At 42.6% G+C, this 17,081-nt stretch overlaps 2 protein-coding genes across 6 annotated transcripts in view; one reads left to right on the forward strand and one right to left on the reverse strand.

Annotated features, from left to right (window-relative positions):
* TSPAN4 (tetraspanin 4) overlaps positions 1-17,081 on the forward strand; it is a 518,185-nt gene that overhangs the window by 460,517 nt on the left and 40,587 nt on the right. The gene's annotated exons all lie outside the window — the stretch shown is intronic.
* The window catches only part of CHID1 (chitinase domain containing 1), a 330,760-nt gene continuing 320,067 nt past the window's right edge, over positions 6,389-17,081 (reverse strand). The window contains exon 13 of the transcript XR_012159318.2: positions 6,389-6,485. The gene's annotated coding sequence lies outside the window, so the exon portion shown is untranslated. The remainder of the gene's footprint in view (positions 6,486-17,081) is intronic.

The following is a 17,081-nucleotide window of genomic DNA, read 5'->3' on the forward strand; positions in this document are numbered from 1 at the left end:
GACCTGCTAGTGCTTGGGACGCTTTAAAGCAAACATGGCCAACCTGTTACAGTTAACACCTTTTCAGAGATGGGGAAGCGGAGGTGGATTAGGAGCTGATCGTGCACCCTACACAAGAAGTTGCTAACGGAGGGCTAAAGTTATTTGGACCCTGTCTACGCTACCAAGTTTTGTCGCCCAAAACTGTCTTTTGTCAATCAAACAGTGAATGCGTACACACTGCAATGCGACTTTTGTCGGGAAAAATGCCCGTTTTTGGTGACAAAATACAGCCATCCTGATGAGAGACATACATCTTTTTCCTCTAAATTTTTCTTGGCAAAGTGCCACTGTAGACACCACATTTTAATTGGCCTCCAGGAGGTGTCCCACAATGCCCATTCTGACGGCTCTGGTCAGCAGTTTGGACTCCAGGTCCTGCAGCCAGGTAAACAACCAGCTGCCTCTCCCCCTTAGAAGCCCTGGGAGTTTTTGAAATTCCATTTCCTGCTGGCTCAGAGTGGAGAGGTCTCCTCGCATCTTCCCAGGTGACCATGGCGGGTTATGGCACCAAACTTTCTCCCGCTTGGACCACTGTTGAGCTGTTTGGATCTGATCAGTTTACGGGGAGAGGAGGCTCAGCAGTCCCAGCTGTGCTTGAGCTGTAGTAATTGGGATATCTATACCCACATATAAAGGGAAGGGTAACCACCTTTCTGTATACAATGCTATAAAATCCCTCCTGGCCAGAGGCAAAGTCCTTTTACCTGTAAAGGGTTAAGAAGCTTAGGTAACCTGGCTGGCACCTGACCCAAAACGACCAATGAGCGGACAAGATACTTTCAAATCTGGAGTGGGGGGGGGAAAGGCTTTTGTTTGTCTGTGTGATACCTTTGCCTGGAACAGATCAAGGATGCAAGCCCTCCAACCCCTGTAAAGTTAGTAAGTAATCTAGCTAGAAAATGCATTAGGTTTTCTTTGTTTTGGCTTGTGAAATTCGCTGTGCTGGAGGAAATGTGTATTCCTGTTTTTGTGTCTTTTTGTAAATTAAGGTTTTGCCTAGAGGGATTCTCTATGTTTTAGATCTGACTGCCTGTAAGATTATCTTCCATTCTGATCTTACAGAGTTGTTCTCTTATCTTTTTTTGTTCTTCTAATAAAGTTCTGTTTTTTAAGAATCTGATTGGGTTTTTTGGGTCTTAAAAATCCAAGGCTGGTTTGTGCTCCTCTTGTTTATTCTCAAACCTCCCCAGGAAAGGGGATGTAAGGGCTTGGGGGGATATTTTGGGGGAAGACGTCTCCAAGAGGTCTTTTCCCTGATTCTTTGATAAATCGCTTGGTAGTGGCAGCAGCGTACCAGATTTTAACCTAAGCTGGTAAAAATAAGCTTAGTGGGGTTTTCATGCGGGTCCCCACATCTGTACCCTAGAGCTCAGAGTGGGGAAGGAACCCTGACAACACATTATTGGAGGCTTGTGTGAAAAGTGATCGGGGGATGCTGCCGTGCAGAGTGAAGATAAAGGAGAAGAGGCAGGTGTACCATAAGGTGAGGGAAGCAAACTGTCACTCCTGTGCTTCACCTAAGACCTGCTGGTTCTATAAGGAGCTGAACGCCATCCTTGGTGGCAACTCCACCACCAAGAGCCCCGTGGACACTTCGGCGGGCAGGGAGGCGGACCTAACTTGGAGGATGAAGTTACAGATGAAGAGGTAGAGTTAGACAACGATGAGGAGCTCCCAGTGGGGTCACCCAGTGGGGCAGGCAGCCAGAAACGGTTCTCCACTCCAGAGGTGTCTAGCCAGTCTCAGCAGTTGCTTTCCAGTGAGTAAGAAGCAGAAGAGGAGGAGCCTGGTAAGTGGCTGTGGTTTGTGTAGTGTGGAGGTGAGTTCAAGGTCTAGAAATGTGGGAGGCTGGCTGTGTTTCTGTGAGCTGGACATTTCCCTGTGTAGCTAATCAGTACGGCGGAACAGGGTGTTGATGCACACCGAGATCTCATGGGAATCCTCCAGAGATCTCCAGGAAAGCTTCCTGGAGATACTCAGCAATCCTCTGCCAAAGGTTCCTTGGCAGAGCTGCTTTGTTCCTTTCCCCCATTGTAGGAAACTTTCCCATGCCATTTGGCAATCACTTGTGCAGGGACCAATGCAGCACGCAGGTGAGCAGCAGGAGCAGGGCAGAAGCCACAAGCATGGAGAAGATGTGCACTTGCTTCCCTGCTTACCCTTAGCAGTGAGATGTCTGCTAGAATGACCCTTGCCTGTGAAAAGTGTGGAAGAATTTTAGAATTTTTTTTCCTAGTATGCTGCACCACGACCCTTGCGAAGAGTGTGTGCTCTTTTCCCCATGAGGAGCGCCCCCAGTTAGGGAAACCCATTCCTGTAAAACCGTCCACTATTTCACGCACATTTCCTAGTGATTGCCCTGCACACTTGCATTAATGCAGCCCCAATGGTCAACTTCCCTACTCCAAATTGATTTGCGACCGACTGATAGCAGGCTGGAGTCACCAGCTTCCACACAGCGATTGCCACACGCTTCTCCACTGATAGGGCAGCTCTCATTCTGGTGTCCTTGCGCTGCAGTGTTGGGGCGAGCTCTGCACACAGTTCCAGGAAGGTAGCTTTCTGCATCCAAAAGTTCTGTTGTCACTGCTCTTCATCCCACACCTGCGTGACGATACGATCCCACCATACAGTGCTTGTTTCCCAAGCCCAAAAGCAATGGTCTACCGTATGCAGCTGTTGTATGAAAGCCAAAAGCAATCTAAAGTTGCTCCTGTCCATATCACGCAGCATGTCAGGTGCCTGGGAGTCTTCTTCAGTTAGGAACTTCACGATTAACTGCACTGCCATCCACAATATCTTCATGACAGTTAACAGAGCATAGGAGAGCAGCACGGGATCCATCCCTTCTCACAAAGATGCCAGGGTGCACAGCAAAGAAGGACCGTTGCAAAAATGCTGGGAAAGAAAGCTGGAAGCCCATGGAGTGATGGGACAGAAAACAGTACATCACGGGACAGAGATCCTGCTCCCAGGATGCGCCACGATCCTCTCCGCCATACCACAACACCTAGCAACAAAGTGTTGAGCTGGACTGTGGGATAGGTACCCACAGTGCATTGCTCACACTGTCGATGATGGTGCCTCCACTGTGGACGTGCTCTGCTGACAGAGGGAGCGAGTGTGAACATGTGATTCTGACTTTTTTATTATGTCGACTTTCGGGTGTCAACATCACTTTTGTCGACAAAACTTGGTAGAGTAGATGTGGCCTTGGAAAACACTTGAGTTTCCATTCTCAGAGTTCCCAAGACTCCATCCCATTGGGGTGGACAGGATTTGTCTCACTGTAGAGCAGACACCGCACATGGACCTCAAACCTCCCCCACCAGAGTCCTTGGAAAATCCTGCAAAACTGAGGGGCTAGGTGGTCACTCTGCAGTACTCCTTTGGCTCCGCATCCTGCCTTTACTCACCTGCACCTGGCCTTCTACGCCCTTCTCAGGCTTTCTCCACATTGGCATTTTTCTTAAAAGCTCTTACTATTGCAACTCCACCGTTGGTACTGCTAGTGCAGCCTGGTTGCTAGTGCCTGCTGGCACTTTTACCACCATACCATTTGAACGTATTAACACAATATGGCGGTAAAGACACTGAAGCGCTGTCTGCAATAATCCTCCCACTGTTGCTACAGCTGGGGTGACTACACTCATTATAATGCAATGCTGGGAGAATTTCAGAGAAACGCTAGTGTGGTTAATGCCAGAGGTCGTTTGACAGTGTGCAGCAGGAGCCCCGGCAATGAAAGCTAACAAGGTCGTCATAAATTCCTTCAGGTATTTCTTCCTGGGTTTGCGGTGGTAACATGCCATGTTTTAAAACTATTTCAGGTAATTCTGGTTTTAATACCTGTGTGAATGGCTTCTGAGCAGACAGCTTATTTCTTAACATGGCACTTCCCAGTTAAAACTCGCTTTGGTTTACCTTAAAAGGAGTGTCACATGTAGCCCTCATCTTGCTGTTAGCACTTAGACTCCCTCATTTCAGAGCACTACTGAGAGCCATAAAAGTCTGGAAAGTGTCCGTTATAACCAGTGAGTAACTTAACAATAATAAGCAGGTTGGTTTGCAAGAATTCTGTATTCTGTCCTCTGTAGAAATTTCTCTGTGCTTATTGTCTGTTATAAGGGTGATGTATTAGACCTTGGTCAAGCACTTTACATACTTCAGTGACACAGAATAGTGTTAAAAAGGATGAGATAGTTAAAATGGAAATGACAGCTGGGGTGTGTGTGTGTGTGGTTTATTTTGCATGGTAACACCATTTATCTTAACCAAGCTATTTGTGTTTCAAAGGTGATACCCTATTTTAGGAGTTGCAGCAACATTGTCACAAGCAGCTAATTGTACCCAATTCATTTTGTCTCCAGTTCAGCAAAATATTTAAGCACGTGCTTAAGACCATGTACCTAAGTCTCTCATTAAAGTTTAATTGCCTTGCTGGGTTGGGACCTCATTGAGGAAATTCTACTCTTGGTAAATTATTTTGGTCACTCTAATGGGTGTAATGTATAATATTTAATTCCATAGGGAATCTGATGGCATTTAATTAATTCTGATTAATTATAAAGATCTATTGGTTGTATTTTCCCTTTCATCCTCTATAACAGCTCCCTGCCTGGAGTCTTGAATCCCTGTGTTAACCTTTTATTTGAGGCAGAGGAAATCATTGCCTGTGTGTTTGAAATAGCAAACACAAAAAAGAAAATCCTTTACTTCTAATTCATTTGTTAAAGCAGGAACTGGAAGTGCAACTGCAAAATGCTGTTAGCATTGGTCACTGGGGGATACCAAAGTACCGATGACAAGAGTTAAGTGCACACTCTGAATTAGGTGTTACTCAAAAGCAAACTAAAACAATAACTGCACATAAAATACATTAGGGTTCCCCAATGGGAATGCCTGAACTGTGAGGCTCAGAGCTTAATGGAATCTTAGAATGAAGTGTTAGGGGGAAAAAATCCAACTCTCCTCAATAAAAGGGAAGCATGACTCCACACCAAATGCTAGTACCCACCTGTGTGAGGGTTAGCTACTTCAGTGGTCTGTTACCTTTACAGATTCATTGTACATTCACAAGTGAAGGTGAGTTTGGTGTGTCTTGTCACTGTCACCACTGGATATTTATTCATATTGCAAAACCATCATACAATTTGGCATAGAGCTTCCACTCAGGAGAGACCCAGGGCTGGACTACTAAGTTGGGTGGCTGGAAGTGCATTTCCAGAACTGTATGGGGAAATCCTTCATGGTTGCTATCTGCACTGTGCCTGGCTCAAATCAGTATGACCAGTCCCTTACTTTCAGGAACATGAAATTTTACTTTTGGGTTTCATTTAAAAAGTTGGTACCATTCAGGTAGCATACAGCAGAGGGTAAATCACCTATGCTGCCTTCTTGCTAGCTGAGTGCCTATATAATACACAATCGAGGGAGTGGAGCACATCTTCATACTTTTTGTCATGGGAAGCTTTTCCATAATTAGATCAGCTGTTTCCCAGGCTTGTAGCTTGAACTAGAGCTTTTGCAATAGATGCTTTTTCAAAGACAGGTGAGCTCTGCTGTTTCATGCCCTATCTCTTCAGTTGGCTTCTCTCAAGGATGCTGCTGCAATATGAAAATATTAATAATTAATATTTTGTACTAATGTAACAGCTTTCATCCAAGGATCTCAAATTACATTTCAAAGGGTGGATAAGTAGATGTGCTCCTATTTTACAGATGGAGAAAATGAGGCAGAGCGAAATAAAGGGCTTGATCCTGTGTGGTGCAGAGTGGCGCCTGAGAAGTACTGACTCCCAGTAAAGTCAATGGGAATTGAGAGCTCCCAGCACCTATCAGGAGGCACTCAGCATCTCCCAGGGTCGAGCTCTAAGTGACTCGTCCATGCTCATTCAGGAAGCCAGTTCAAGTCTCTGGGTAGACCAGGAATAGAGGACAATGGGCTAGCTCTTCACCTTGGTTGAAGTTGGTTGTACAATACCAGTTTATGCAGTTGAGCTACACTGATTTTAGGTGATGATTTAGCCCCATAGCTCCTGCTGCCCAGACTCTGCTCTGACGATTAGTATATGCTGCTGCTGCCCCCGCGCGCGCCCCCCCCCAGGCTTCTGTCTCAAAAAGAAAAGAGCAGCTGAAAGGAGAAGAGAGATTTCAAGGGTTGAGATAATAAATAAATAACTGAGGCAGAACAAGCCATGTAAAAACAAACTGCAGCCAATGTAAAGGAATGACTGGGGTGGTATATTGAAACAGACAGCACATTTTTATTCATTCTAAGAACATTTTTGTAGTGTCAATATATATTTTAGACAACTTAAGTTGACAGTAAACGTTTAGTATTTTTTACATATACAAACGAGCGAAGAAAATGACTTGTCGTGTTATCTGATTGTAGGTTGTCCAATGGAATGCACCCTTCATCTTAGATTTGCCAGCTGCCACTGAAAATAATGTTGGGAATAGACCACTTTATTAGATAAAATTTGCAGATGAAATTCTTCATCTTCTCCCTTTTATTTAACCCAGCAGTGAGGTACCTGGAATAGCGTCTAGTTGAAATTGTTGGTCATGCATCTCTCACACCATTATTAACTGGTTTGGAGCCTGACAGGCAGAAGTGTCAGACCATGCTTCTAATAGGTAATAGCTGATCTGTTTGAGCTTTAGGATTAGAATCCAGGCACGGGGAGGTGACTTCTGTCATCTAGAGCACAGGGAGGTGACTTCTGTCATTCAAACCCCATTTTGCACATAAAAGGACATTGTGTTCTTTTACAAATACCAGATCATGCATATAACCACACGGTGAGATCTCTTTTTTCCTTCCTATGTATGTGCCTTGATTCCTTGCCATTGGTGTCAAAGATATCATGGATGAGATCTTACAGTGCTATAGATACCAGCCCTCTAAACTGCTTGGAAGCAGGAGCTAATAGGTGGGCGGGGTGGTGACCCTGGTCCCCTTCCAGCATCCTTTAGGTGTATGTGTAGTGCCTTTTCAAGCCAGTAGGTATAATTGAAGGTAGCACCACTGATGACCCATCACTTTTCCTGGCTCCACCACTGCTCAAAACCTGGCTTCACTATTGCTGGGAAGCAAACTAGCTGGAGATCAGAGGTAGCTGGACCAAGTATATGAGTAGGGACTGGAGCCAGTAAGACACAGGCACATTTTTGAGGGTATATAGTATCGGCAAGTTACTTTAATTCACTTAAGATCCTGGACCCAGTGAGTCATAATGAAAATAAGCATCATAGCCCAGCAATACTTGCTGATCAGTGATCTCCAATGGTGAAGGCCGAGCCAGTGATTACATACTGTTCACCTAAAGCAAAGAACTATTAAAAAGTTTTCCTCCAGAGATCAGTGAAAGTTCAAATCATAAAACACAGAAGAGAAAAGATCTTATGGCTGGAAAACATGTTGTTTAGATCCTTTACTTAACCCATTAGTCTTTTCTTCAAAGATTTGGTACCAAAAGCGTTACAACACCACTTGAATGAACCAAAAGTGCTTACAGAATATGGAAAAGCTAGGAGAAAAAGCAACATTATTCTTTATGCAAACCCTGCCCCCCCCCCCCCAAAAATCCTACTGTTTCCTTTCACCTTCTTCTTGATGAATTATAGTTGGCAGAAGAACAGCTCAGTATATTCCAACAAAGCAAAGCAATGGGCTTTTCAAGGTCAGACAGCTTGAGGAAAGAAGGAAATTGATTTTCTCTTTGGAGGGGGGCACTCAGGAAAGCAGGAGGAAAAAGTGTCACAAACCTCCAAATCTGTTGAAAAGATCACCTGGTATTTAAGTAAATGTCAGTGGGCTGCTCCTGCTGCTACCACCAACAATACCGGCCATTCAGCAGTCATGTGCTAATTCACATGGCAGGCTGTGCTCAATGGAAAGCTGGCTCATTGTCGCTGGAGGTTAGAGCTGTGTTTGACACTGATTTATATACAAGCAGCAGAGGCAACCTTTTCGTAATGACTGTTATCACAGACGAGCACTGAGCAGCAAGTGAGGATTGCTTTTCTGATAGCTGATCGTAAGTCTCCCCTCTCCCCCACCTCCAAGTGTCAGTTTATATGTAAGAGACTATTATGTAAATAGGGCCAGGACAGCGGAGTGGCTCTGTGCCTCAGGATATTACAGCAGTTCTGTGGTGTCCATTTTTGGACATCCTCAGGCAGCAGTTACCAGGTACTGCATCAGGCATCAGGGAACATGAATGTGGGTGCGCGGGCACGCACCACACAGGAATTAAATCCTGGTCCATTGAAGTCAATGAGTGTTTTTCCATTGACTTCCATGGAGCCAAGACTTTTCCGCTTGTGATTAACTTCTTAGTATCTGTCTCCCACTCCCGAACCCCCTTCCACCTTCTCTGTGAACTAACTAGCACTTCAGAGCACAAAGTACTGTGTATCGCAATGTTACAGAGGATCCAAGTTTATGGAACTGTTGCAAGCATTGTGTGCGGCAAAGACTGAGTCACCTGTTCCTCTGTTTCCTTTGTCACCAGGAGGTAGAAGCGGCTGCTACTCTGAAACCTGAAATATTTCAATCAGTTTCAGTGGCTCTGCAATGTGAAATGATGATTTGAGTAGGAAAGTACCATTCTAGCTTTCCTGTGAGTTAGTTACGCAGGCCTCTCTTTTTCCTTCTTTAGGTAAATGCTGTTGTCTTTAAAAAGGCTGTTTAATTTAGAAGTCAAATACAGTATTTCACAGCCAGCTAAGTGAAATGCTATTGTTATGAGACTCTAGTTTTGGTGTATATGGTTCTTTCAGTGAGGAGAGAAGTGTTTTATCACCATTGCAAGTATTCAGTACTTGTGGGAACAGCACTGTGACCAGTTCAGGTCAGCAATGACTTTTCACCATGTTAGATGTCCAATCACCACCAACCTTCTTGGTGAAAACCGAAGCAAAGAAGTCATTAAGTACCTCTGCCATTTCCACATTTTCTGTTATTGTCTTTCTCCCCTCATTGAGTAATGGGCCTACTCTGTCCTTGGTCTTCCTCTTGCTTCTAATGTATATGTAGAATGTTTTCTTGTTTCCTTTTATGTTCCTAGCTAGTTTGATCTCGTTTTGTGCCTTGGCTTTTCTAATTTTGTCCCTACATATTTGTGTTATTTGTTTATATTCATCCTTTGTAATTTGACCGAGTTTCCACTTTTTGTAGGACTCTTTTTTGAGTTTTAGATCATAGAAGATCTCCTGGTTAAGCCAGGGTGGTCTCTTGCCATACTTTCTATCTTTCCTTCACAGTGGGATACTTTGCGCTTGTGCCCTTAATAATGTCTCATGTGCCAAGGAGCATGGAAGGGTAGATGTAGATTTGTCCCTATTTCCAATTGACCTACTTTCTACCACACAAAGGGCTCACAAATTTAAATTTATAGCTCCAGAAACAGATAGATGGGGAGTGGGGTTCCCTTATATATAATACACACACAGTCTAGGCTAGAGGTTCATATGGTGTGAGGCTGTCAGCTCACAAGTGGTATGGGTGAGACAACTACAAAGTGAAGTAGAGTGGTTACAGCACCAGTATTGCACATGAGAATTAATTTCCTTAGCCTATAAAAGAGGCCAGAAACTTGTGGGGGGAGAGAAGAAACCAAATAAATTGCTCCGAAGCCTGCCTGGATTCCCTCAAAGCTCTGAACACGGGAGGAGACTCATTAAAAAGAGAGGTTTGGAGTTTTAATGCATGATGGATGGATGGTGAGGAACCCATGATTGATCTTTTAAAATTTTGTATGTGTAAAAGCTATTTAATGTAAGAAATATTTAGAGTATTTAAATGTGGAACTTCACTGGGTTTACAGTAATAGACCAATGGCTAGACTGAGTCTAGCCCTGGGCAGGTATGGTCAATCAGTCATAATGCCTCCTCTGTTCCCCTCTTATTCTGCAGAGGCGAGTTACTGCCACCCGTTACAGAATGCAGCTCACTTCCCCTCATATGTGGCCAGCTGCTCTAGCCAGTGAATAGTGGAGTGGCATAGATTCCACCCACTTGCTTGCAGTGGGGAGTTCCCAAAGAGCAGAGTTTGCCTCCCCACATCATACCTGAACCCTGCATCTGGGTAGGCTGAGGAAACTGAATGGAGCTTAGCAGAGTCAAAGTAGGGTAAGAGCTTCCCTATGCTGGGAACAAAGATTCCAGTTTTTTTATTTTTTCATGATTAAAAAAAATAGTGACAGCTAGAAAAAATTGTTCAGAATGCTAAATGCAAAAGTTGTTACATTAATGTGCCTACATCGGTAGGAACGTGGACCGACAGCACACGTAATTTTGTGTGATTAAAAACCAGCTCCCAGAGAGAGGAGTGATTCTTTACTTATTCCCCATTAGGCCTGAGTGGATATGCTCATGAATCCCGTAACCTTGGCAGCAAGAGATCCTCTACTCCACAGGAAAATGAATTACATGAGCATTGAAATTCATGCATGGTGAATATTGCAATTAATTTTGTTAAAGTCTCTCTTTATATATTTAGTTTGGGACAAGGAGGGAGGGGGAAGCGTATCACCAGTTATGAGTCTGAAGCCACAAATCTTGCACAGCCTTTGCTTTGAGATAAAAATGAACCTATAACGGAATCCCAAAAGCCTTTGTTTATTTTGTATATTACAATAAGGAGAATTGATGAAGGCAGCAATATAAAGTACTGTTAATATTACAATCCCCATGTTAAAATGACTTAACATGGAGAAAAACATTAATAGCATTGTACAATGCTGAAAACTTTATAACGGTATTTATTAGAAGAATTCATGGTTGTCAGTGGAAGCCCCCGCTACTGTTATATGTTGAGCAAGTACTTCAGTTGAGCAAGTACTTCAGTTGTCCTAACACTACTTTAAAATAAAGGCAGGCCGTGAACTTCCCATACATCAGTTTTGCCCTTTTATTTGCACATACTAACCTTTTATTTGCATGTACTGATTAGGTAACCACATTTGCAGATGAAAAATTAGATGCACCGCCATGCGTATTTGTGTGTGCAAATGCGATCATTTATGGGCACAACAGGTGTGTGTGAATTTTTAATCAGCAGAACCATTAAGCTCCCAGCTGTAAATTTAGCCCCAAGCATTCTAAACGTATTTTCTTTGCCTTTAATTTAGATCTAATAAAGAAGATGTGTGTTTATTTAAAATGCTTTGCATGGCAGCTTATTTAATATTCTTATTACAACAACTACAAACTGACTCAAAGTGAACAGAGCAATTCTTTTAAAACAGACCCAACCTTTTCCATAAGTAGTTTAGGCCCTGATCCTTCAGTGAGCTCTTCTCAGGTGGACTCAAACACACCCCCACTGAAGTCAGTGGGGTTCTCTGTGAGTGCAGGGATTCACCCATGCAGAGCACATTCATTTTGTTTTCTAGCCCTTCTCTTCAGTTTTTCAGTTTGCTCCAAGCGTTCATCGTTTTCATGCTTCTGGTTCCTCGTGTGATACCAGCATGGGGGGAAGCTGTGGCGCCTTTTCAACTTTCCACCTAACCCTTCTTGTGGTCAATAGAAATGAATTTTGCTGCTATCAGATGTGCAGAGATTTCATAGATACTAAGGTCAGAAGGGACCATTATGATCATCTAGTCTGACCTCCTGCACAACGCAGGCCACAGAATTTCACCTACCACTCCTGCGAAAAACCTTTCACCTATGTCTGAGCTATTGAAGTCCTCAAATCATGGTTTAAAGTCTTCAAGGAGCAGAGAATCCTCCAGCAAGTGACCCGTGCCCCATGCTACAGAGGAAGGCGAAAAACCTCCAGGGCCTCTTCCAATCTGCCCTGGAGGAAAATTTCTTCCCGACCCCAAATATGGCCATCAGCTAAACCCTGAGCATATGGGCAAGATTCACCAGCCAGATACTACAGAAAATTCTTTCCTGAGTAACTCAGATCCCATCACAGGCCATTGGGCCTATTTACCATGAATATTTAATTACCAAAACCATGTTATCCCATCGTACCATCTCCTCCATAAACTTATCGAGTTTAATCTTAAAGCCAGATAGATCTTTTGCCCCCACTGTTTCCCTTGGAAGGCTATTCCAAAACTTCACTCCTCTGATGGTTAGAAACCTTTGTCTAATTTCAAGTCTAAACTTCCTGGTGGCCAGTTTATATCCATTTGTTCTTGTGTCCACACTGGTACTGAGCTTAAATAATTCCTCTTCCTCTCCGGTATTTATCCCTCTGATATATTTATAGAGAGCAATCATATCTGTTTTGTTTTGTTTTGGTACACACTCAGTGGTGTTAACCTGGTTCCCATTACCATCCCCTGCTACCACAGGGAAGAGGAGGAGCAGACATCTGCCTGACTAGTATAGAAATTTCCTGGTCAACCATTCCTTTCTTTGACAACATGGTTCTTACAACTACCTTACCTAGTGTTGCCTTCAGGGTTACTGGTTATCTGTAAAGTATGTTATTTATCATACCCATTCAGAACATATGACCAGCAAAGACAACAATTGCTGGAGAAAGTAAGTAGCTATATTTTAAATAAGGAGTAGAAGATTAGAGTGGCTGGCTGGCTAGCTGAATTTTTTTTTTTTTTAAATCCTGTTTACCTAGCTACCTATGGATAAGAGTAGCACAAGGGAGGTTATGGAAATATTTGAAAGAGACTTTCTTCCTAGTGGTAGATGCACATAGGCTGTGAATGCATGCACTGGAGTTTCTCAGAAGGCACCTGCATTATATTATTTGAAGGTTGTATGCCTGGGAGAGTTTCAGCTAGCAATATAATAGTTTAAAATGTATTCAGCCCCCTCTTCTGCCCCATGTCTCCTGCCAGATCCGCAGATCCCCAGTTCAATATTCTGAGGAGATGGGTTGACGTGATTTGTTGACTTCACCATCCTATTTCACCTGCTTCTGGAATTTTATTTACTCCCTTCTCTACGAGAGGAAGGTATTTCACCTTACTCCCTCCAAAAATGGGTCTGATTCAGCATCTCAATCAGAAAACATTATTTTCTGAGCTCTGCTTGTTCCTTTGTGCCTGGGTTTTAGAATGCAGTTCAGTAGCAGCTTACAAGCTCTCCTTAGTGTGCCAGTCAAAAGAGCTAAGATTTCCTCTGCCTGATTCTCCCTGCAAAGATCTTGTGTGGAAGCTGGGAAAGTTTTCCCCACCCTCATCCCTTCTTATCTTGTTTCATCATGAGTCACACTCCATTAGCGCCCTAATGTTTCTATCAATAAATGATGGATTTGCCGATGGTGATTTAAGTTTAAAATTACTTGTGAAAACTTAATGAAGCCTGCAAATCGTGAATTAGATTTCAAAGAAATTGCCTCTGACAGTTAAAAACTACAGGGCCAAAGTAATTTCAAGGGTGGCATTTTCCTCATCCATAAATTATGTATTGGGTCAAAATTAAGGTGTTTCTTTAAGAATTACTATTATTTTTTTAAAAGGAATTACAGTTTGCCTCTTCCTGCAATAAAGCTCTCCCCTTTGCTGTGTGTGCTGGGATGGGTAACCTATTCTTCCAGGAAGGTCCAGCGTGGATGCAGTAACTGGTTTTGAGAGAGCGCCTCAAATTTTAACTGAGGTTTCCAGTTGGTTGACTGAGGCAAAAGAAGTTTAACAGCTCGCCTAGGCCAGTGACTTAGCCAGGACACCGTAGGGTTCCCAGTCTTGTGCTCCGGACTCTGGACTGCTTAATATTGCCAATATTGCTCACCAACAGAAGTTGCTCCAATAAAAGATATGACCTCATCCATCTTGTCTCTCTAATATCCTGGGACCAACATGGCTACAACAACAATACGTAGAACGTTGCCCCACACTCAAGAATTATGGAATAAGCCAATTGTATTGCCCCAAAAGAGGTTTAAGGATTCTTAATAGATTTAAATGGTCACTTTCATCAGTGTGCATGGATGGGGGAGAAAGGGAGTCTCTGGACTGTTTAGCAACTCCATGAAGAAGAGAAACCCTTTCCCCTAAGGTGCCTTTGGTTTGATGTGTTGTTTGCTGCTTGGGGAGTATTTATTTATCTAGCTTTGTACAAAATAATGAGAAATGCCTATCCCAAAATCTTGGCTTCCCTGACAGTGACTTAAGATTCAAATCTCAGAATTTCACCTCAGCCCCCATTACAGGAATAAACTAAACAAGCAAATAACCATCAACACCACATCTATTCTCTCTGGTCTTCTGTCACCAAAGGCCTGGACTTTCAGGAGCTGTGACAGTGATGGACCTTCAGGGCATTCTGCAAAACCAACAGATGAAGCAAGCAAGGGAGGAAGCTCTCATAGTAAAGGGTTCCCACTGATTATAACCGCAGCAGCATTGCACAGGAAAGAAGTGCATGAGTCATAAGCCATTTACGGCACTATAGGTCACACCCAAACACCTTAAGTCATTGCAGTTCCTAGAGAACTGGTGCCAGATGTTCACAGTGAGATGCACAAAGTTGGCTGCTGCATTTTGTGCAGGCTTTGGTTTCTAGATGGATTTAAGGTAAAGCCCCATATGCCGTGCATTGCATTAGTATAATCTCAAGGTGGACAAAGTATCGATGCCAAAAGCAAGGTACAATTCCTAAAGAAAGAGTTGCAACCGGCTGGCCAAATTTAATAGATTTTAAGGCCAGAAGGGACTGTTATGATCATCTAGTGTGGCCTACATAGCATAGGCCTAGAATGTCAACCGGTAATTTTTTTGTCACGTCCATAACTTCTGGTTGAGCTGTAGCATATCTTTAAAAAAAACCAAAAACCAAAACCTCCAGTCTTGATTTAAAGACAAGTGACAGACTCCACCAAATTGTTCCAATGATTATTTACCTTCACTGATAAAAATTTGCACATTATTTCTGTTTTCAAACACTGAATCTCCTTATGCCTTTTTTCTGTTAAAAAGCCTTCTATGATCATAAATCTCTTCCCCATGAAGGTACATGCAGACCAGCACAGTCACCTCATGCAGATCAAGTCACCTCAACATTCTCTCAGATTGAGCCGCTTTCTCTCTCACTATAAGGCATACTTTCCAGACCTTAAATCATTCTTGTAGCTCTTTTCTGTATGCTTTGCAATCTTTCTACATCCTTTTTGGAGTGTGGGCACCAGAACTGGACATGGTAATCCAGTAATGGTCTCACTAATGCTGTATACAGAGGTAATACCACCTTCCTACTCCTATTTGATATTCCCTTGCTTATACACCCAAGGATAGCATTCACCATCCTAGCTACACATTGCTCTGGGAGCTCATGTTCAATTGGTTATCTACCAGGACCTCCAAGTCCTTTTCACAGCTTTCCTGCTTTCCAGGATTCAGTCCCACATTTTATAAGTGTGACCTCCACTCTTTGTTCCTAGATGTATGCTTTTGCATTTGGCTTTGCTAAAACACATGTTGATCAAGTGAGGCCATCTTACCAAGTGATCCAGGTGGCCTGTATAATTTGCATGTTCACATAATTATTTACAGCTCAACCAGTTTTTGGGTCATCTGAAATTTTGCCAGCAATGATTTTATATTTTCTTCATGAGTAGTGATAAAGTTACTGGATAGCACTGGGTAGAGCCCTCTAGAAACACCTCCATTGGATAATGATTCCTCACATACAATTACATTTTGTGGTCTACAAGTTAACCAGTTTTAAATCCATTTAATATGGGCTGCATTGATTTTGTTTAGTGTTATTTTTTATCAGACTGTCCTATGGGAGTAAGTCAAATGCATTGCAGAAGTCTATTATGTCAACATAGCCTTTATCAACTAAACTTGTGATCCCATCAAAATCAATATAATTTGTTTGACAAGTTCTAATTTCTATTAAACTATGTGGACTGCCATTAATTTTGCCACCATACCATAACTCTTTACTGATTGTGTCCCATATCAGTCTTTCCATGATGTTGCCCGAGATCAATGTCAGGCAAACCCTCCTATAGTTTCTCAGGTCACCCTGTTTAACATATTCAGAGAATTTGGACCCTAGTCATCATCCATCGCCAAGAAAAGATAATCGGCCAGTGCAGCCAGAACAATACCCCAATTGGACCTGGGATGGCAGGAGTCCAAGAAAATTGATGCTACTAGACACTCAGCCACAAACTTTTCAGTAGTCTTAACTAAAAATCATGTATTAGACACAGAATGAAAATTAGTCAAATTATCAGCATGAAAGACTGAATTTCTTGAGTAGCAGTCGTTTCTGAACTAGTAACCATGAGTAATCACACCAGGAACCTGATTCTAAAAGTTACACTGATCCACGTGGGGAACAGAAAGTGACTAAGCATAGCCAATCAAAACCGCTCTAAATTGTGAGTACTGCATTCACTATTTCAAGGAAATGAGGTGTGAACAAACTACAGATCAAAATTATTTACAGAAATTATTTGGTAAATCATTTCAAACAAGTGCATTGGAGACCGTTGTGAACTGATTGCAGACAATTTGTGAATAGAATAGAAAAGTGAAATTCACTGAATTAAGTGATTTTTACTTTTTTTTTTTTTTTTTTTGCCAGCTCCAACATTGGAAATTGAGAATGAGGTTTAGATTCTTAAAAGGAGCCCTGAATTTCAGTGGGAGTTGGGCACCTAACACTGTTAGACTCCTTTGAAAATCCCAGTGTGAATTTCTTTTAAACAGGTGTGCAAAATGTCCTTATTGCTAGTTTTGTTTTCAGTTATGCATGTAGTCACGTCCCCTTTATTTTTGTTTTGTCTCTAATGACAGAGACATTCCCACAATCTTGTGAATTCCACATTATAATCCTGTCTTACTCTGGCTTCATTACTCAGCAGTTTGTTTGGTGAGGAATTCTGTCTATCATCTGCATTAACAGAGAGGCTGTTTTTTCTGGATAACACTCTTTTTTAACATGTTAAGGGGGAAAACAAAAGCAAGTAAATGCAAAACAAGTCTGAGGCAATCATGTGTAGTACAATCCATGGAGGCGTTCCTGATACCCTTGTCATACATGATGGACCTGACCTTTTGTCTCAGTCTCTGCTCAGCCATGAGAGACGAGATAG

Source organism: Lepidochelys kempii, chromosome 6 (genome assembly GCF_965140285.1).
Source record: "Lepidochelys kempii isolate rLepKem1 chromosome 6, rLepKem1.hap1, whole genome shotgun sequence".
NCBI lineage: Eukaryota > Metazoa > Chordata > Testudines > Cheloniidae > Lepidochelys > Lepidochelys kempii.